Genomic DNA, 20931 nt, shown 5'->3' on the forward strand with positions numbered 1-20931 from the left:
ATGAATACTGTTTACCAAGGGCCTACCCTCTGTCAGGTCCTATGGAAGGCATTTGACATACCCTGCCTTTTTATGTCTTATAATAAACAACCTCGTTTGATGGATGTTATAATAATTATTTTATAAATAAGGAAACTGAGATTTGAAGAACTGCACTGAGGCCAGGTGTGGTGGGTTATGCCTGGAATCCTAGTACATTGGGAGGCTGAGGTGGGCAGATCACTTGAGGCCAGGAGATCGAGACTAGACTGACCAACATGGCGAAACCCCCATCTCTACTAAAACTACAAAAAAATTAGCTAGGTGTGGTGTCACATGCCTATACTCCCAGCTACTTGGGAGGCTGAGGCACGAGAATCGCTTGAACCCACGAGGCAGAGGTTTCAGAGAGCCAAGATCATGCCACTGCACTGCAGCCTCAGTGACAGAGCAAGACTCCATCTCAAAAAAATAAAAAAGGAATTTCAGTGACTTGCCAGGGTCACAGTTAGTAAGCAGGATGCAGGAATTTGAATTTTGATCTGTCTTTCTAGTCAATGTTCTGTCCACCACACCAAGCCTTCCTCCAACAGCAGAAGCAGGTGATAGATTGATTGATTGATTTTGGCCTTTTGTTATAAGACACCAAGTTCGAGTATTTGAATATTATCATAGCTTCAGGAATCCCTCCACACAAGGACCCTGTAGGGGGTTAATGGAATAGAATGGGAATATAGAATGAGCTGAAATCATATATCTTAGTGTGCAGAAATGCAATAAAGCTGTGGCTTTCTCACATCCCTACTGTACCACTGTAAATCTCACTAAGCCTCAATTCCTCGTCTGAAAGTGGCGTATCATGAGCCCTAAAGGGGAAAATGCACGTACACACAGCAAGGACTTAGTAAATGTAGATTAGTATTAGCCCAGAATGATCTTCAGACTTATGTAAATCAATTTGATTGATATTTTAGAAAAAGGCAGAAATATTGTGAATGAGAGGGCCACATAATTATTACCTTTTGAACATATACATATTTTCTCTTTAAAGAACTTGTCTCTTTATCCAGAAATTCTACTGAAGAAATTATAAATGGAAACCCCTTTTAAGAAAAACAAAAGGCTTGTAGGGGGGAAGGCAATGAAAATGTGAAGTTTAAAGTCAAACACTCACTTATGGTAGAGAAGGCACTTGAACATTGTGGGTTAATGAATAAATTAAAATTCATTATCTGGTCAGCCCTAAAGCTTTATTTCCCTTGTTTTGTGTAAAGGTTTCAAAAAAATAAAAATGCTTAACAGAACATTCTTGCTAAACATTTGCTTAGATCAGAAAAAGTAGTTTGATTTTGTTTCACTTTTCTGCATGAGACTGGCAGCCTTAGAACTGAACAGCTAATTTCTCCTGGCATGACACTGAGCACTACGTCTCTCAAGACAGAAGCAGCTTAGGAAGGCTTGCCACTGTGGGGTGAGCAAGTCCCACCTTGTTCTCAGCTTAAGGCACTCTGGGATGGTCTGAAATGGCCTTTGCCACCTGGCAAAGATCTGTGCTCACCCCTTTCATTCCACCTGGATTCAGGGCTTTCCTGATAAACCAAGCTATGCTGAGCATTCAGCCGTGTGTGATTTCACTGCCCAGACCTTTCTTCCTAACCCTCAATGAATCAGTTTAAACTCGCCCGAGAGCAATGCAGGTCAGGAGTGGAAGTTTGGACTCGACATTTACCCTCTACTACTAAACACTTCCAAGCAAAACTCTACAAAGCAAAGGGCCCCAAGTCTGTCTTTTCTGTACGTCTCCCAAACATCAGACCAAAAATGAACATTTCTTCATTTGTCCGCCTCTCCCCCCATCTCTGTCTCCTCTCCCTCTCTCTGTCACGCACCCAGGCACACATACACACACAAGCTCACACGCGGAATCACGGCCACCTTGGTTTTGAAAGTCCTCAAATACTAACCACATCCATGGGATGGCGCCTACCTTGCTGAAATGTCAGTCCACAAAAGTGCCCCTTGCTTGTGAAGTGCAGTCAGAGAGCAGCTTCCAGCGTTCCAACCAGCTTCGTTCTCAGAGAGCAGCACAACTCATCTCTGTGTAAGACCTGAAATTCCTTCAGAGACCCACCCTCCAAAGTTGCGAGTCAAGATTTCTGACTGAGGGTAGTCAGTGACGTGAGGCGAAGCTGCTGGATGGCACCCTCGGGTTCTTCCTGATGGGATGTTGCTTCCTGTTTCACCACCTTGAGAAAAGAAAGCTGGAATTCAGTGAGACATTGAGTTACAAATGCATCAGTTGCCTCATCGTTGTTGCCTTTTGGTGCACACAGTCATCTGTCAACTGCTGAACAGGATGATCTTGCTGTTTGTATTAAAAGGAAAGGGCTTATGCGCAGAGAGAACCCCAAAACACCAGTCACAACCCTGCACTGTCCTAGGAGCTGGTTCGACAAGTATGGTACTCTCCAGAAAACAGGCAGGGCTTCTTGCTAACTAAATCACCACCATGCCACAAAACCCATCCACTAAGGAGCATTGGTCCACAGGAATGTGATTTCTCTGCCCGCTTCCTAGGAATTGAGAAAACGATCAGTTTTTTGAAGCATATAACTGCCAAAAAATACAATAGTCTGGCAATCTTTTCTTCTTAGAACAGTCAGATATAATTCGCATTTTTATTTGTTTGTCTCTAAGAACAATCATCATAGACAAAGACAGACAAGCTCATTAGTATCAGGAAATAAACATTGTTGCTTGTCTCTGTGTGCTTGAACCACTACAATTTCAAAGGCAAGTGTGGATGCATTTTGTAGTGTTTATTTGAGATATTGTACCTTTGAAGCCATTTTCACTTTCTCTTGCCTGAAGATGAAACAACTCTGGGCTTGGATTATTTAAAGGTGCTCTGACAAGTAGAGAGCTTCAACAAGTTGATTCCTGTATCTCTCACAAACCAAACATCAGCAGTACCGCCCACACTGAGAGCCTGATTCTCATTAGCTGTCTTCAACTGCTGAAAGACATTTTTCTTTTTTCATCAGCTAATAGATGACCGCAAATTAAAAATGGACTAGATGCAGATAAAGGGAAACACCAGTTTCAAATTCATTGAAGCTCCAAAGTTTCTCAGATTTCACTAATGAATTTAGTTCAAAGAGAGAGGATTGATAAAGGCCCTTCCTTTCACTGGGTACTTCTCACTCAGGGCTTCCTGGTCTGCCTTTCTCTTCGAAGACATTCTGTTTTTCAGTAATGGGCTCATACATTTTTAAAACCATCTGGCAGAAGGGTTGAATTTAAAGCAGACTGGCCACTAACTGAGGTAGGCTCAGTTCAGGTCTGCCTCATCTTCTGCCAGGAGACCACTGCAGAATTGGTTTCCTGACATGAGGCTTCCATCTTCATCCAATTGTCACCTAACTCATATTCCCATTCTCATTTCTTTTTCTTCTGCTGATTAAACTCTACCAGCCACCTTCTACCTATAGGATCAAGACCAGACTCCTTGGCACAATGGCCTGCTCGCAACCTGCTGCTCCAGGACTTCCTTTTGCCCTTTGCCACTAGATTCCAGACACAACAGTGGGCAGCTTCTGGGCCCTTGCCATGAGCTGCTCTCTCGCCTCTGTGCCTAATGAAAGTCTGAATCCTGCTCAAGCTTCCCTAGCCTCGGCCCTCTCTGTTCTGTGGGTATACCTTTATTGCAACACCTACTACTCTATCACAACTTAACTGATTTTTGTATCTGCTTCCCCACTACTTTGGGAATCCTCACTGGACAAGCCTTAGATCTCTTTCTACCCCTGGAGCTCAGCTGTTCAATACTGGTCAAACAATTAGTACCCAAAATAGTGATCATCCAACACTCATTTTCACTCCGGGGATATCTCGGGAAAAGAATGTCCTGAACCCTATTTTGGACTCTCTTTCTCAGAATTAAACAAGCCAAAAGAATATTGGGGAACAAGGCTGGGAACAGTGGCTCACACCTGTAATCCCAGCACTTTGGGAGGCCGAGGTGGGAGGATCCCTTGAGGTCAGGAGTTTGAGACCAGCCTGGCCAACGTGGTGAAACCCTATCTCTATTAAAAATACAAAAAATGAGCTGGGCATGGTGGTGGGTGCCTGTAATCCCAGCTACTCGGGAGGCTGCGGCAGGAGAATTCCTTGAACCCAGGAGACAGAGGTTACAATGAGCCAAGATCACTCCACTGCACTCCAGCCTGGGTGACAGAGTGAGACTCCTGTCTCAAAAAAACAAAAAACAAAAAACAAAAAAACCAACATTGTAGAACCACATGTTTTCATGCTTTGTTTTAGTTACTTCTACGATGAAACACATGTTATTTGCTGATAAAATATAATGTTCAAATCAAATCGGAACTATTTAGACATAGTTCTATAACTCCTGTTAATCAAAAGAACCCCGTCAGCATCTGCTGTCTTTTTTGAGTCACTGTCAAGGTGTAATTCTTCCCCCTTCTTCAGGGGCAAGATGTAAAAATGAGGCTATTGCACAACTTGTGCTAGAGGAATGGGAGTGAGGAACTCGGAGGGTTTGCTGGTGAAGACTTTGTGGGAGCTGTGGGAGTGAGGAACCCGGAGGGTTTGCTGGTGAAGACTTTGTGGGAGCTGTGGACCTATGTGTAAGTCTAGTCATCTCCACAGCTCCTCTGAGGAAAATAACCCAGGGCAGGAAATAGGCTGTGTGTGGAGTTGAAAACAAAAGCAAATATGGTTATCTCAAGGATTCCTAAGGTGATTCCTTTTTTCTTCTCTTTCTTACTTGTGCCTCACCATAAATGTATCAGTGCATTGCTAAGAGAAAAGATAGAACCCCAGGAAGCATTAAAGGAAAGAGCAAGATGCATGCACGTGGGTATCATTTCTCCTAGGTAGTACTTAGCTGTTTCCTTTTATGAGAAAATGGAAGCAGTGAGTTGAGACATTAAATCAGTTTTATATTGTGAATCCTCATTAATAGATATTAAATCACTTATTAGCATGTTAATGATTCATTGCATTTTAAAAAGTGAGCGTCGGACCTCTGACAAATGAAATGTAGACAATTAAGCATGACAGTGGAGAGGTGTTGTTGGGAGCAGTAGGGGTGCATTACAAAGCGGGTACCGGGTGCCTTTCACCTAGTAAATTGGGAAGGAGAAGGATAGGAGCAGTGTAGACCAGAGACAAACCCAGTCAAGGTTCTGGAGGGCCACTTAGGAACTAGAAGAGGAAAACACAGTAAGCCGGATGCAGGAAAATTGAGTCTGGGCTCCAGCAGCAAGACACAGTGCCAAAAGCTCTCCCAGCCAAGGGCAGAGGTCCCACAGTTGCATGGGTGTAGATGGGGAAGAAGGGGAAGCGGGCAACTTCTAAGTTGCATTTTATGCTTTCAGCCTATCCTTAACCTAATTTCGTAGAGAAGAAAATGTAAGAATCAACAGGCTTTTCCCTCAAAGGAAGGAATCCCTTCCAAGAAACTTAACAAATACAGTTTTTGCCCTATTGTTCTTAACCTAACCGGCAAAATTTTTGAGCTTTTACTATCAGCAAACTGTTTTCTTCTCATGTTTTATCTTATCATTTTCATAGATGTTTCAAATGCTATTTGTCCACAGACAGAAATTTAAGTCAAAATGCTACCAAACTGCCAGGTGCGATGGCTCATGCCTGTAATCCCAGCACTTCGGGAGGCCAACACAGGAGGATTGCTTGCGTCTAAGAGTTCAAGACCAGACTGGGCAACATGGCAAAATCCTGTCTCTACAAGAAAAAAAAAAAAATAGCTGGGTATGGTAGCTGTGATCCCAGCTACTTGGAAGGCTGAGGTGGGAGGATCACCTGAGCCTGGGAAGTCAAGGTTGCAGTGAGCCGTAATCGGCCCAATACACTCCAGACGGGGCGGCAGAGTAAGATCAAACTGCATTCTTTAAAGAAGTGTGTGGAAAACTCCTGTTGGGTAAAATGAAAGAAGCAAATGTCTTCACAAGTGGTTCCCCACGACGCTGGGAATCCTCAAGGGACATGGCTTAGCCATCTTCATATCCCTGGATCAATACCTACCCCGCTCAAACGTGAAGCCTATGTCTTATTGTCATAAAGTCATCTCCCCTCCCTGCCACAGTGATTCCTCTGGATCCCCACATGGATTATAGGATGAGAGGACCTGAACTTCATCTTCCCTTCCCCCCTCCACTCCGCTTCCACACTCACCCTGGCCCAGGGTTGAAAGTCTCTTTGCCGGATAACCTGAGAGGCCACTTGGTGAGAAAGTGAGAAAACTGAGGAGAAGACCCTCTGCTGTCAAATTAGTCGGGAGAACAACTGCTTTCCCGCATCCAGACTCACCTGGGGGCCTCCCTCCCTACAAACTCCAGCCCCTCTCCTGCTTCATTTTCCTCCACGTCACCTGTCACCTTCTAACTTACTGTATCTCTTATCTGCCTCTCCCCCACGTAAGCTTCAGGAGGACGGAATTTTCGTCTGCCGTGTTCAGTGCTAAATCCCCAGGGGTTAGAACAGTTCCTGGCACAGAGTTGACACTTGATACTGACAGAGTACATTTATGTATCTATATATTTGCCACTGTGTCTCTTCCTCTCTACCACAGTAGGTAGTTACTTTTTGAAGGCCAATTCATTGGGTTCTTTTCTTTTCTTTTCTCTTTTCTTTTCTTTCTTTCTCTTTCGTTCCTTATTTCCTTCTTTCCTTCCTTCCTTCCCTCTCTCTCTTTTTTTTTTTTTTTTTAATTGAGTCTCGCTCTGTCACCCAGGCTGGAGTGCAGTGGCGCAATCTCAGCTCACTGCAACCTCCACCTCCCGGGTTGAAGCGATTCTCCTGCCTCAGCCCCCCAAGTAGCTGGGATTACAGGCACGTGTTACCACCCCCAGCTAATTTTTTTGTGTTTTTAGTAGAGACAGGGTTTCACCGTGTTAGCCAGGATGGTCTCGATCTCCTGACCTCGTGATTCACCTGCCTCGGCCTCCCAAAGTGCTGAGATTACAGGCGTGAGCCACCATGACCAGCCCACTGGGTTCTTTCAAAACTTGAAGTCAGTATGCTGTGTCATGAAGGAGGTCAGCTCTACTCTGAGTTTGCTGGGAAATAGGGAGATTTTTCCCTTGAAGAGTTTAGTCAATACTGAGAACTTCATGCAAAGGAGTCTTAGAATTAATTAGCATGTACTCTGGGAAGGCTGCAGTGCTGTATGCAGGCCAGACCATGTCACCATGTGAGCAGGCTCTCAACACGACTGTCTCTCTCAGCTCACCACTCCCTCTGAGGGCTGGCCAGATGGGTAATGGCCATTTGTGCATACAGCCCCTGGTTACAGGTGTGGCTGTCAGTGATGGGACAGGACATGACTCAACTTGCCTCCTCCAGAAAATATTCATTGCTAACCCTCAATACCATTTTGTGCTCACTATGTGACCTTATTCTTTTTAGCTGTGTGACTCCAGACAAGTCACTTAACCTCTCAGTCCTCAGGTTTCTCAACTGCAAAATGAGGAAAATAATAGTGATACTTACAGAGTTGTAAAAACATTGAATGAGTTAATATATTGAAAAGCACTTAGAACAATACCTGGCTCAGAGCAAGCACAGTGTGAATGTTAGCTGTGATTATGCTTATGATGACTATAACATTATTAGTATTGTCAAAGGAAAATAAATCTTGGGGCCCCAAAAATCACTAAGCTAAAGGGAAAAGAAACTGGAAATCGCTTAGGGCAAACCTGCCTCCCATTCTATTCAAAGTCACTCCTCTGCTCACTGCGATAAATGCACATCTGATGGCCTCATTTGGAGAGGCTAATCAGAAACTCAAAAGAATGCAACTCAAATTGCTTAGGGCAAACCCTAAGCAATTTCCAGTTTCTTTTTCCCTTTAGCTTAGTGATTTTGGGGCCCCAAGATTTATTTTCCTTTCACAATACTAATAATAATTATAGTCATCATAATCATAATCATAATCACAGCTAACATTCACTCTGTGCTTGCTCTGAGCCAGGTACTGTTCTAAGTGCTTTTCAATATACTAACTCATTCAATGTTTTTACAACTCTGAAATTTGTCTCTTATCGACCTATGACTTGGAAGTCCCCTCCCCACTTCAAATTGTCCCACCTACACCTCAAGTTGTTCCACCTTTCCAGACTGAACCGATGTACATCTTACATGTGTTGATGTCTCATGTCTCCCTAAATTGTATAAGACCAAGCTGTGCCCCTACCACCTTGGGCACATGTCTTCAGGACCTCCTGAGGCTGTGTCATGCAAGTGTGTCCTCAACTTTGACAAAATAGACTTTCTAAATTAACTGAGACCTATCTCAGATTTTGGCATCCATAGTATATTTAATTAATTTTATTTTATTCTTATGTTACTTTGTAACAGACTTTATTTTATGCATATAGACTTAGTTTCTCCACTTAAATTTTGAGTACAAGGATTGTGTAAAGTTTCCAAGTTGCAGGCATTACTGTTCTCTGAACATAGCGTTCAGTCATTAACTCATTCAGCCAGTATTTATTGGGTTCATACTATGTGCCAGGCACATCACATCTTTTGAAGGAGCTAAGGATGTCAAGAATTAAAATATAGCATGACTGCCAAAACAGACACAAGCAGACACTCACACAGATGAGCAAAAGTGTTCACACAAGTGCAGAAAGAAGTATCCATATGTGCACGGGAAGTGGGGATATCCCTATGCTCATATATAAGCACGATTAGAAGTATCCATATGTGCACGGGAAGTGGGGATATCCTATGCTCATATGTAAGCACGATTAGAAGTATCCATATGTGCACGGGAAGTGGGGATATCCCTATGCTCATATGTAAGCACGAATTAGAAGTATCCATATGTGCATGTGAAGTGGGGATATCCCTGTGCTCATATGCGCGCGGGAGGTGGGGATATCCCTGTGCTCATATGCGCGCGGGAGGTGGGGATATCCCTGTGCTCATATGCGCGCGGGAGGTGGGGATATCCCTGTGCTCATATGCGCGCGGGAGGTGGGGATATCCCTGTGCTCATATGCGCGCGGGAGGTGGGGATATCCCTGTGCTCATATGCGCGCGGGAGGTGGGGATATCCCTGTGCTCATATGCGCGCGGGAGGTGGGGATATCCCTGTGCTCATATGCGCGCGGGAGGTGGGGATATCCCTGTGCTCATATGCGCGCGGGAGGTGGGGATATCCCTGTGCTCATATGCGCGCGGGAGGTGGGGATATCCCTGTGCTCATATGCGCGCGGGAGGTGGGGATATCCCTGTGCTCATATGCGCGCGGGAGGTGGGGATATCCCTGTGCTCATATGTGCGCGGGAGGTGGGGATATCCCTGTGCTCATATGTGCGCGGGAGGTGGGGATATCCCTGTGCTCATATGTGCGCGGGAAGTGGGGATATCCCTATGCTCATATGTAAGCACGAATTAAGACCACAGAGAAGATTGACTCTCAAGATTTACTATTTCATATCCCACGTCCATGAAGTAATAAGTTGTGCATTTTGTTTTTTATGCTTGTTTTTGAGACAGGGTTTTGCTCTGTTGCTCAGGCTGGAGTGCATCAGTGTGATCATGGCTCACTGCAACCTCAACCTCCTGGGCTCAAGGGATCCTCCTACTTTAGCCTCCCAAGTAGCTGGGACGACAGGCACATGCCACCATGCCTGGCTAGTTTTTGCATTTTTTGTAGAGACAAGGTTTCACCATGTTGCCCAGGCTGGTCTCGAATTCCTAAGCTCAAATGAACTGCTCACCTTGGCCTCCCAAAGTGCTGAGATGACAGGCATGAGCCACCACGACTGGCCTAAGTTGTGGATTTTAAATGAGGAGCTAAGACTACATAATATGAAATTAGGAAATGGACAGAAGTCGGCAGATAAAGTTTCCACCTTCCCAAATAACCAATCCCATGACTGTCTTAGTCTGGAAGATAGAACTTAGTAGCTTCAATATCCACAATTCCTTTACTGAACACTGGGCTGGGCACCTCAGTCAATGTTCCATGTGCTTTGAATATATTTATATGAGTTGCACCACCACTAAACAGATAGGAGGAATAAGGAGGTAAAAGGGTGATGAGTGTCTGAATAATATCTGGGCTGTTGATACCATGTCATATCTGAACAGGACAATGAGGAAACAAAATGCTTCTTATTCACCTAGCCATCATTCATCTGACACATGTATTGCACAAGGTGCTTGAAATACAAAGATGAAGGCAATGTCCCTGATCTTAAGGAGATTATGACCTAGCTTTTCCCTCTTCCTCCTATTCTACCACCTATCCCATATCCTACCCTGCCACTTGCTAACACAGAACTGGGAGAACTACTTGGGAAACCTAGGACACTCAAGAAGGGGTACCCTCTCTTCAGCCTGTGAATTCTCTAGTGGGATTTTTGAAAAAGCACAAGGGGGTGCCTTGTGAAAAACACAAGCTAGGCTAAGGTTTGTAATGTCAGCCAACTATGACCCATTCCCAAGAAAAAGACACTCACACTGTCTGCCTTCTCATTAACAAAAGATTTGGTTGTTCCAGAGGGCATTAGAGAAATGTAGACCAAGCTTGAGGTTGAAGTGAGCATGTGTAGCATTGTGGCTGTTTGGCAGTGTATTAGTCCATTTTCATACTGCTATAAAGAACTGCTTGAGACTGGGTAATTTATAAAGCAAAGAGGTTTAACTGACTCACAGTTCAGCATGACTGGGGAGGCCTCAGGAGACTTACAGCCATGGCAAAAGGTGAAGAGGAAGCAAGGCAGCAGAAAGGAGAAGTGCCAAGCGAAGTGGGGAAGAGCGCCTTATGAAACCATCAGATCTCAGGAGAACTCCTTCACTATCACATGAACAACATGGGGGAAACTGCCCTCATGATTCAATTACTTCCATCTGGTCTCTCCATGGACATGTGAGGATTATGGAAATTACAATTCAAGATGAGATTTGGGTGGGACAACCAAACCGTATCATCTGCCCATGGCCCCTCCCAAATCTCATGTCCCTTTCACATTTCAAAACCAATCATGTCTTCTCAATAGTTCCCCAAAGTCTTAATTCATTCCAGCATTAACCCAAAAGTCCAAGTCCAAAGTTCCATCTGAGACAAGGCAAGTCCCTTCCATCTATGAGCCTGTAAAATCAAAAGCAAGTTAGTTACTTCCTAGATACAATGGTGGTACAGGCATTGGGTAAACACACCCATTCAAAATGGGTGAAATTGGCCAAAACAAAGGGACTACAGGCCCTATGCAAGTTGGACATTCAGCAGGGCAGTTAAATCTTAAAGTTCCAAAATAACCTCCTTTGACTCCATGTCTCACATCCAGGTCACACTGATGCAAGAGGTGGTTTCCTGTCATTTTGGCCAGCTCTGTCCCTGTGGCTTTGCAGGGTACAGCCCTGCTCCCAGCTGTTTTCACAGGCTGGCATTGAGTGTTTGTGGCTTTTCCAGGAGCACAGTGCAAGCTGCCAATGGATCTACCATTATGGGGTCTGGAGGATGGTGGCCCTCTTCTCACAGCTCCACTAGGCAATGCCCCAGTGGGAATTCTGTGTGGGGACTCTGACCCCACATTTCTCTTCTGCACTGCCCTAGCAGAGGTACTCCATGAGGGCTCTACTCCTGCAGCAAATTTCTGCCTAGACATCCAGGCATTTCTATACATCCTCGGAAATCTAGGCAGAGGTTCCTAAACCTTGATTCTTGACTTCTGTGCACCTGTAGCCCCAACACCACATGTAAACTTACAAGACTTTGGGCTTGCACCCTCTGAAGCAATGGCCTGGGCTCTATATTGGTCCCTTTTAACCATGGCTGGCATGCAGGGCACCAAGTCCTGAGACTGCACGAAGCAGCCAGGCCCTGGGCCGAGCCCACAAAACCATTTTTTCCTCCTAGGCCTCTGGGCTTATAATTGGAGGAGCTGCTGTTAAGACCCCTGACATGCCCTGGAGACATTTTCCCCATTGTCTTGGTGATGAATGTTTGGTTCCTTGTTACTTATGCAAATTTCTGCAGCCAGCTTGAATATCGCCTCAGAAAATAGGTTTTCTTTTCCATTGAATCATCAAGCTGCAAATTTTGAGCCTGTATGCTCTGCAATTCTTTTAAACATAAGTTCCAATTCCAAACCATCTCTTTGTGAATGCGTAAAACTGAATGCCTTTAAGAGCACCCAAGTCACCTCTTGAACACTTTACTTTTGAGAAATTTCTTCCACTAGATACCCTAAATCATCTCTCTCAAGTTCAAAGTTCCACAGATCTCTAGGGCAGGGGAAAAATGCCACCAGCCTCTTTGCCAAAGCATAGCAAGAGTCAACTTTATTCCAGTTCCCAAGAAGTTCCTTATCTCCATCTGAGACCATCTCAGCCTGGACTTTATTGTCCATATCACTATTAGCATTTTTATTAAAGCCATTCAACAAGTCTCTGAAATGTTCCAAACTTTCCCACATCCTCCTGTCTTCTGAGCCCTCCAAAGTGTTCCAACCCCTGCCTGCTACCTAGTTCCAAAGTTGCTTCCACATTTTTGTGTACCTTTATAGCAGCACCCCACTCTCTGCAGTACTAATGTACTGTATTAGTCCATTTTCATACTGTTATAAAGAACTGCTCAAGACTGGGTAATTCATAAAGGAAAGTGGTTTAACTGACTCACAGTTTGGCATGGCTGGGAAGGCCTCAGGAAACTTACAATCATGGTGGAAGGTGAAGAGGAAGGAAGGCACTTTCTTCACAAGGCAGCAGGGAAGAAAAGTGCTGAGTGAAGTGGAGAAGAACCCCTTATAAAACCATCAGATCTCAGGAGAACTTGCTCACTATCATGAGAAGAGCATGGGGGAAAGAAGAGCATGATTCAGTTACTTCTACCTGGTCTTTCCCTCGACACATGTGGATTATGGGGATTATAATTTAAGATGAGATTTGGGTGGGGACACAAAGATTAACCATATCAGGTAGGCTTGGTCACTCTTTGATCATTTCCAGACCCTCTCAAGGGGAAGATCAAAACCGAATGCATTTCCCCTTATCAGTTGCTTCTGTGCCATCAAAGCATACCAGGAGAGCTGGCCATCAGTGAGACTGAAAGTGGTGCTGAGATTCCAGTCCTAGGAGGCTGTTTCCCTTCCCTTTCTGGTCCTGAGGGGGAGCTGTCCTCCTGCTTGCTATTACCAAGTAATCTCAAAACACAGCCCCCATCAAATTACTTTCTTGCTCCAGAACTATGGCTTCTTTATGCCGATTACATTAAATCTAAACTTCTAGGATTATCTATTTCCTAAACCACCCTCTGAAGTTCAATCCCTACCCCACGTGCCCCACCTTACTGTCCACCAAACCCAATACTATTGTCCCCTTTGGTTGAGCCCACTGGCTATGATCACTCTGACCTTGGCTCAGGCCCCATCTGTGATCCCTTGTTATCCAAGTCCCATCCCTTTCCTCTGGGAAACTGCTTCTCAGATTAACCTTTCTTGTCCAGGCGCAGTGGCTCATACCTGTAATCCCAGCACTTTGGGAAGCCGAGGTGGGTGAATCACCTGAGGTCAGGAGTTCGAGACCAGCCTGGCCAACATGGCAAAACCCTGTCTCTGCTGAAAACACAAAAAATTAGCCGGGCGTGGTGACAGGCGCCCGTAATCCCAGGTACTTGGGAGGCTGAGGAAGGAGAATTGCTTGAACCCAGGAGGCAGAGGTTGCAGTGAGCTGAGATCGTGCCATTGCACTCCAGCCTGGGTGACAGAGCAAGACTCTCTCTCAAATAAAAAAAAATTAACCTTTCTCTTCCTAAACTCTTTATGCTAATTATCCAAATTACACCATTAGCCCCATTTTATATGCAGCTTTATTCTTTAACAGTATAGCACAAACTGCTTCTGCAATACAACTTGATCAGAGTTGCGTGTGGCACACGTGTACCTATGTGCGCGTACAGGTATGTGTTCTGACTCCAGCAAGCTCTTCATCCTATGAGCCCAGATCTCACCCCAGAAACACTGTTGGGTTGACAAGAGACCCTCAAATGTATTAGTTAAGAGTGGATAACACACTCTTACCTGAGGATGATATCAAACTCTGAGCAGATTATGTCTCTCCCCCTTTGTTTCAAGCTACGTATACTTTCTCCTGCTGTTCTTCCTTCTTTCTTTGGTGTTTTCATGTATTCAACAATGATTTACTATGCACTTTCTATGAGTCTAAAAATAGAGAAATCACAGTGAACAAGGCAGATACCGTCCCTGCTTTCCAGCTACTGAGAGTCTGTAGCTTTGGTTAGAAAAAGCTAGGGCATCCCTGAACGCCAGCAGACATTCACTGTCCCTCTGTGGGGGTCTATCAACAGATCAGCTGAGCTACGTGGCAAGCACAAGTGCTGGGGTCCAGTATCTTGGAAGGCACTTAAGAGATATGAAGAAAACCATAACTTACTAAGTTGGTTAAGAAGTGTCCCTCAGGCAGGTGGATCACCTGAGGTTGGGAGTTTGAGACCAGCCTGACCAACATGGCGAAACCCTGTCTCTACTAAAGATACAAAAATTAGCTGGGCGTGATGGCGCATGCCTGTAATCCCAGCTACTCCTGAGGCTGAGACAAGAGAATTCCTTGAACCCAGGAAGCGGAGGTTGCAGTGAGCCAAGATCGTGCCACTGCACTCAAGCCTGGGTGACAGAGTGAGACTCCATCTTAAAAAAAAAAAAAAGTGTTCCTCACTGGCTTTTACTAAGACCTTAATAAGGAAAAGGAAACTGGAAAGAAACTGGAATCTTTGTTTTTTTAACCTCTGTTGTACTGGACCAGTTTTGAATTAGAAATTTAGATGTGAGCTAGCCTGTTTCTTTGTTGGGTGCTGTTTGAACGTGTTCTGTAAGACAGGATGATTTCTATTCACTTATCTTTGTTCAGACAGATGACTCATAGCTTCCCTGAAATAAACTTGCCAAAAATTAGTCTCTCATTAAAAAAAGGAGTAAAAATTAAATTTACTAAAAAGTAGTAACATGTCACAATATTTAGATAAATAAATTATAACATTCATTCATTCATTTGTGGAGCTCTCATCAAAGCAGTTATGACAACAGTAAGTATGGTAAAAATAAAAATAATTTGCTTGATCCTGTTAAACTCTCTGCAAGGCCTATTTACAAAATGGGATACTAGTCATTTACAATTAAATGTCTGGACTAACCATTAGAGGATAAATGGTACACCAGGAAATTATTTCCTAGAAATAAGGTCCATACTTTCAGCTATTTAAATCCTTAAAATCAAAATCAACCAATGAATCAATCAAAATAGAAAATATAAAACTAATTATTACAATAAGCATTAAGTGCTTCAACCTTTGCTCAAAATTAAAAAAAAATCTTTTATCAAAACTGAAATGAAAATTATCTGACTTGTTAATAATGAAACCCCTTCAGCCTCAGGAATGAACTATTATCAAGATCCTAAGCTTTCTGAAAAAGTAACATAATAACTGGACTAGAAAAGAAAACTCTTGGACTGTTGAACTTCTTTACTTTGTTCCAGCAGAAACAATGTAAAGCAAAAGATCCTTATTTGGTCACGCATGGCAACAGTAGAAGTAATGTATAAATCATGCGTATTTTCATGGTAACAATAATGGCTCATGGCTTCCATAATCGGCAACCGCCACAGTGACCGTTCTCACATATTGGAGCAATTCTGCCATTGCATTCCTTACAAGTCAGGAATGATCTATTCTTAGTGTGATAGATCAGACACCCAAATGCATGCCATGCTAATACTATGTAACGTAAATATAAAACATGGAGCTAATTAGTGCATAAAATACCACTGAACTCTTCTATAGTTCCAATGGTGGAAATAATTAGTATGCAATAATTATTACTACCATAGGGCACTTTCTGTATATGTAATGAATTTGTCCTGGTTCAAACTCAGTAACAATTTTAAGAATGTAATTCACAATAAATACATGTTATGTCATGATCTAATACAAATACCCCTACAAATATATATGTATATGTATGAACATATACATATATATATAAACATGTATATAACTGAAACCACATTTTCATAAAATAATACTTATCTATGCTATCTCTTTGTGATAAACTCTGTTGCCTATTCAGGTCAAATTTTTTTGTTTGTTTGCTTTTGAGATGGAGTCTTGCCCTGTCACCCAGGCCGGAGTGCAGTAGTAGGATCTCAGCTCACTGCAACCTCCACCTCCTGGGCTAAAGTGATTCTCCTGCCTCAGCCTCCTGAGTAGCTGGGATTATAGGTGCCCACCACCACACCTGGCTAGTTTGTATTTTTAGTAGAGGCAGGGTTTCACTATGTTGGCTAGGCTGGTCTCGAACTCCTGACTTCAGGTGATCCACCTGCCTCAGCTTCCCAAAATGCTAGGATTACATGCATGAGCCACCACACCCGTCATATTCAGGTCTAATTGAGACTGTTTATTTTGAAAACTGTTGGTGTGGACCCTGGCACTGGTTTTCTGACGGTTAATGCATGACGATGCACACTGACGCTGCCCAAACCAACCTAACTGGACTGCTTTACCATCTCTACACTCCACATACTACTTAGATTTTGTTCTCATTTCAGGTGATTTAAAAACATTTTCTAATGAGAGTTTTGAAATCGGGGGTAAGCTCAAATATCAGAGTGATTCAGTCCTCTGAACTATGACCACAAGAGAAGGCTTCCTTCCTTCCTTCCTTCCCTCCCTTCCTCTCCCTCCTTCCTTCCTTTCTTTCTTTTTTTTTTTTTTTATTAGAAGTTTTGCTCTTGTTGCCCAGGCTGGAGTGCAATGGCGCGATCTCGGCTCACTGTCACCTCTGCCTCCTGGGTTCAAGCGATTCTCCTGCCTCAGCCTCCCCAGTATCTGGGATCACAGGTGCCCACCACCACACTCGGCTTATTTTTGTATTTTGAGTAGAGACGGGGTTTCACCATGTTGGCCAGGCTAGTTTCAAACTCTTGACCTCTGGTGATTCGCCCGCCTTGGCTCTCAAAGTGCTGGGATTACAGGCGTGTGCCACCGCACGTGGCTGTGGGTGGGTGCCTTTCTTACCTTTGAGGTCCTAGCATCTATAATTCTGGACCCTTGATACATGTTTTGAATTTGAGTATAAGTAAAAGGGTATCTTTAGTGTTCGTTTACTCATGATACAGGGCTAATAACTTCTACCTGGGAAAAACAAAGCACACTGCAGGAGGCTTTGTAGCCGGGGTAAAGGGGATGGTGGCAGTGGAATCACGTCCAGGCCTCCAGCACATTTCAGTGCTCCCCACTGAATCCCCCACCTCGGCTCCCAGCAGGAACCTGGGCAACCTGGGCCGGATCCCTGTTTACCTGGGTGGGGTTAGCGTCCAGAGGAGGGGGGCCCAACCCAGCAACCCTCTTCTCAATTTGCAACGTAGAAACCCACGAAAGTAATTACAAACTTGTTAACCGCTGGGCCCTGTAGCCCTGGAGCGCTCCTAACGGACTTTGCAAGGCCCAGAACACAGGGGCTGCCGCGAGGGGGGAGCGCGACTGGGCCCCAGGACACCATCTGTGCGAGCACGGGGACTCTGGGCCTTGGCCTGCGAGGGAACAGGGGCCCCCTTTCAGCCTCGGCCCTAGCCTGGACAGGGACAAGGACTTTAGGCCTAGGCCTGTGCGGGGACTCGGGCCCTCTCTCGGCCTTGACCTCCGCGGGGTCACGGGCCCTCTCTCGGCCTTGACCTCCGCGGGGTCACGGGCCCTCTCTCGGCCTTGACCTCCGCGGGGTCACGGGCCCTCTCTCGGCCTTGACCTGTGCGGGGACTCGGGCCCTCTCTCGGCCTTGACCTGGGCCTGCAAAGGGACAAGGACCCTCGGCCGGGGTCTGGGCGGCACCTGCTGGGGGCGCGGTCGGGCAGCCCCACACACCGCGGTGAGCAGGGCCTGAGGCCCTCTTCCCTCCACCTGCCGTCCCCGCACCCGCCCCGGGCCCCGCACCTGCCTCCTCCTCCGTCCTGGGCCGAGGCGGGTCCGCGAGGCCGGGCGAGGGGTCCCCGCAGCGGCGCATCCTGGGACACTGCCCCTCCAGCCCGGGGGCGAGGGATGCCCGGGTGCGGGCCGAGAGAGCGCCCAACGACCACCGGCTCCCTTCCTGGGTGCCCTTTTCAGGTACGACGCCTGGACCACACTCGTCCTACACTGGCCTCGCGAGGCACCATCACTCGTGACTGGGTGAGAGGGGCTGAGCGGCTCACCTGAGCTGCACAGCTGGTACCCGGGACTGCTGAGGTTTGCACCTGGGCCTTCCGTGATTCCGAACCCAGCGCCTTACACAACCTCTTCAGAAGGTGAAAACACGAAGGGTCTACAGGCTGTTGATAGGAAGGGGAAGCCCTTCTGGAGTAAGTCCATAAGCACCCATGGATTATCTCAGCCAGCAAGCCCAGGTCTGCAGCCATTTCCCATTATGAGGCTGAATTAACAGAGACGGAAAAATAGAAAATAGATAAGGCAATGAAAACATCCCCAGCAAGAGAGAACAGGGAGCATTGTTTCTCTGAATATTTGATTAAAATACAAATCTAGGCAAACCATTTACATGCAGTGAGCTGTGCTGGCACCACTGCACTTCAGCATGGGTGACAGAGTGAGACCCTGTCTCCAAAAGACAAAACAAAACATTTACAGAGGAGACAGTGTAGCAGAGTAGGGGAAAACAGGCATGATAGCCATACAGCCCTGGGTTTAAACTCGACTCATTCACTAACTTTGGGATGTGTGACTTCAGGCTTTTTAGTGCTTTTTTTTCTATTTTATTTTATTTTATTTATTATTATTTTTTAAGATGGAGTCTCACACTGTCACCAGGCTGGGGTGCTGTGGCTCACTGCAACCTCTGCCTCCTGGGTTCAAGCGATTCTCCTGCCCCAGCCTCCCGAATAGCTGGGACTATAGCCACGCGCCACCACGCCCAGCTAATTTTTGTATTTTTAGTAGAGACAGGGTTTCACCATGTTGGCCAGGATGGTCTTAATATCTTGACCTGGTGATCCGCCTGCCTTGGCCTCCCAAAGTGCTGGGATTACAGAAGTGAGCCACTGCGCCCAACCTCTTTTTTTTTTTTTTTTTGGAGACAGAGTCTCACTCTCACCCAGGCTAGAGTGCAGTGGCACAATCACAGCTTACTGCAGCCTTAACTTGCTGAGCTCAGGTGATCCTCTCACCCCAGCCTCCTGAGTAACTAACGACAGGCGTGAACCACTATACCCGACTAATTTTTGTATTTTTTTGTAGAGATGGGGTTTCACCATGTTGCCTAGGCTGATCTCCAACTCCTGGGCTCAAGCAATCTGCCCACCTTGGCCTCCCAAAGTGCTAGGATTACAGATGTGAACCTCCACACCCAGCCTTGTTAGTGCTTTTTAATAGCCTTTTGACACACTAATTCCCTCATGAGTAAAACCTGCTTTGGATGTAATGAATTGAATTGACATGGAAGAAGATCAGATCGGGTATGAAGAAGTAAAGAGGACCAGGCGTAGTGGCTCATGCCTATAATCCCAGCACTTTGGGAGGCCGAGGCAGGTGGATCACCTGAGGTCAAGGGTTCGAGACCAGCCTGACTAATATGGTGAAACCCCCATCTCTACTAAAAATACAAAATTAGCCGGGTATGGTGGTGCATGCCTACAAATCCCAGCTACCTGGGAGGCTGAGATCTGGGAGGCAGAGTTTGCAGTGAGCCAAGATTCTGCCACTGCACTCCAGCCTGGGTAACAAGAGCAACTCCGTCTCAAAAAAAAAAAAAAAATTGTGGGATGGGTTTATAAAAGACATCATATTGCCATTAACCAAAAGAATGGCAACCAAAAGACACACTCTGATATACAAAGTCTCAGAAAATATATCTTTCTTCTTAGGAAATTGTTGGGATGCATACATAACCCAGCCATTTTTCCTGGAAACATTACCAAAGAAAGGAACACAAATTAAGATTTTTTCATTAGACACATCATGAAATAAAGACTAAATAATAAATATAATGGTGATAACAAAATGTAGTGTAAAAGTCAAGAATAAAATTTAAGGAGAAGATGTATAGTGTAAAAAATCACTGGGAATAGCAATTTGGTTTAAAAATTCAAGTGAAATTAACAATCGCCAGAAAGCTGGAGGGGGCAGGAAGCCCATTACATGCATACTTTACTTCAGTCTTGGCTTTGATGACTAAAAAAAGGAATTTTCAAGCATTTTTTTGAAAAGAGGAGAAAAGTGCCTGGGTGCAGAGGCTCATGCCTGTAATCCTAGTGCTTTGGGAGGCTGATGTGGGAGGATCACTTGAGGCTGAGTTTGAAACCAAGCTGGGCAACATAGTGAGACCCTATCTCTACAAACAAATGTAAAAGGCTGGGCATGGTGGCACACACCCATAGTCTCAGCTACTCGGGGGGCTGATAGGGGAGGATCACTTGTATGCAGGAGTTTCAAGGCTGCCGTGAGCCACCATGATTGTGTCACTGCACTCCAGCCTGGGTGACAGAGGTAGACCCTGTCTCCAAAAAACTAAAAAATAAAAGCATAGAAAGGCAAAGATTTGGCTGGGCATGGTGGCTCACACCTATAATCCCAGCACTTTGGGAGGCTGAGGCGGGCAGATCTCTTGAGGTCAGGAGTTGGAGACCAGCCTGGACAACATGGTGAAACCCTGTCTCTACTAAAGATACAAAAGTTAGCTGGGTGTGGTGGTGCACGTCTGTAATCCCAGCTACTCAGGTGGCTGAGACTGAATTGTTTGAACCCAGGAGGTGGAGGCTGTAGTGAGCTGAGATTGTGCTACTGCACTCCAGCCTGGGCGACAGAGTGAGACTTGGTTTCAAAAAAAAAGAAAGGCAATGATTTAAAGCAGATATGTTTTCCAAATAACTATAAGAGAGAAATACAAA

The 20931-nt window shown here is 45.2% G+C and overlaps 1 protein-coding gene across 8 annotated transcripts in view; it reads right to left on the reverse strand.

Moving 5' to 3' along the window:
• The window catches only part of CERS3 (ceramide synthase 3), a 146464-nt gene extending 126483 nt beyond the window's left edge, over positions 1–19981 (reverse strand). For 2 of the 8 annotated variants that reach the window (XM_055098248.3, XM_055098250.3), the window contains exons 1-3: positions 17357–19981; positions 14061–14201; positions 1967–2225 (exon numbers count right to left, since the gene is read on the reverse strand). The gene's annotated coding sequence lies outside the window, so the exon portion shown is untranslated. The remainder of the gene's footprint in view (positions 1–1966; positions 2226–14060; positions 14202–17356) is intronic. The other 6 variants (XM_055098249.3, XM_055098251.3, XM_055098253.3 and 3 more) reach the window with 6 other exon arrangements.
• Positions 19982–20931: the final 950 nt, after the last annotated feature.

The sequence above is a fragment of the Pan paniscus genome, chromosome 16 (assembly GCF_029289425.2).
Source record: "Pan paniscus chromosome 16, NHGRI_mPanPan1-v2.0_pri, whole genome shotgun sequence".
NCBI lineage: Eukaryota > Metazoa > Chordata > Mammalia > Primates > Hominidae > Pan > Pan paniscus.